Source organism: Myotis davidii, unplaced genomic scaffold (genome assembly GCF_000327345.1).
Source record: "Myotis davidii unplaced genomic scaffold, ASM32734v1 scaffold1518, whole genome shotgun sequence".
In the NCBI taxonomy this organism is placed as follows: Eukaryota; Metazoa; Chordata; class Mammalia; order Chiroptera; family Vespertilionidae; genus Myotis; species Myotis davidii.
In genome coordinates this window covers 944,670-945,937 of record NW_006290523.1, presented here as the reverse complement: position 1 = coordinate 945,937, position 1,268 = coordinate 944,670, and positions in this window count along the sequence as shown.

Below are 1,268 nucleotides of genomic sequence, written 5' to 3'. Positions count from 1 at the left end.
CACTTTGGCTTTAGAAACAGCGCCGCCCCCACCCCACCACCACCCCGAGGAAGGTTTAATCCTGCAGAGAAGATACATAGATGTAGTATCATTTTCTCATGGTCACAGATGGAGAGGGAATAAAGGAGACAAAATTATGGATGTTTTGGCCTTTCAGTAGATTAAATCCTAGGTACTTGGAAAGGTAGGCCCATCTCTATATTTCACCACCATGTACCTTACTCCTCTGGTATAAAAGATAAGAAGTTGGAAAATGGTCATATGTATTGTTTCAGTAAGATGACTCCACATGAAAATTTGAGGAATGGGGGGACAAGTGGTCCTTCCCTGAGTTATTCCTCACATTCTTAGCTCTTGATTCTCTTAACCCATTTGTCTGAAATATGAAGCCTGTGTAAATCCTGCTGCAAGAGGTTTCTCCCCTAATCCTAACAACTGTTCCCCCGAGGATCCTCCTTGAACTGCTGGTTACTGGTGCACATTTTGTCTCCAGAATACTCAGAAAAGGGTTAGAACAACATATTGATTAAAGCATATCATAACTTCACCATATTCAGGATTGAAAATTCACTCCCTCTTCACTTGTCATTGCAAAGTTCCCAGACATGTAGTCCAGTATAGGTCAACATAGGTTTTACAGTGACTTTAAGAGAACATTAAGTGCCCTAACCAGTTTGGCTCAGTGGATAGAGTGTTGGCCTGCGGACTGAAGAAGGGGTCCTGGATTGCAAGAGGGTAGTTCTCGGTTGATGCACCCTGGAATCGGGCTCCCTCCTCACTGGTTTCTGGTGCTTCACCTGAGAACCGCAGCTGCCAAGTCACCACAGATCGGCAACTCCTGCATTGAGTATCTGCCCCCTGGTGGTTATTGCACATCATAGCTACTGGCTGGATGGTTGAACAGTCGGACAGTTGCTTAGGCTTTTATATATAGATATAGATATAGAGATAGAGATAGAGATAGAGATAAATAGATATAGATATATATATATACAGATACAGATATCAGTCTATGCAAGTTCTTGAAAATATTTTATTTTTCTAAAATCTTTATTGTTGTACCTTTCACAGAGCTTCAATCCATCTGGAATTAGTATTTGTGTTGTATCATGTGAGGGTAGATTTAGTTTTTAGCATATGGATAACCAAGTGATCCAGAACCATCTTTACTCCACTGCACTGTAGCATCACCTATGTTATAAAAAATAAATTCTAGTAATATTAATATATATATAATTTTATATATATAATTTATATATATATATATA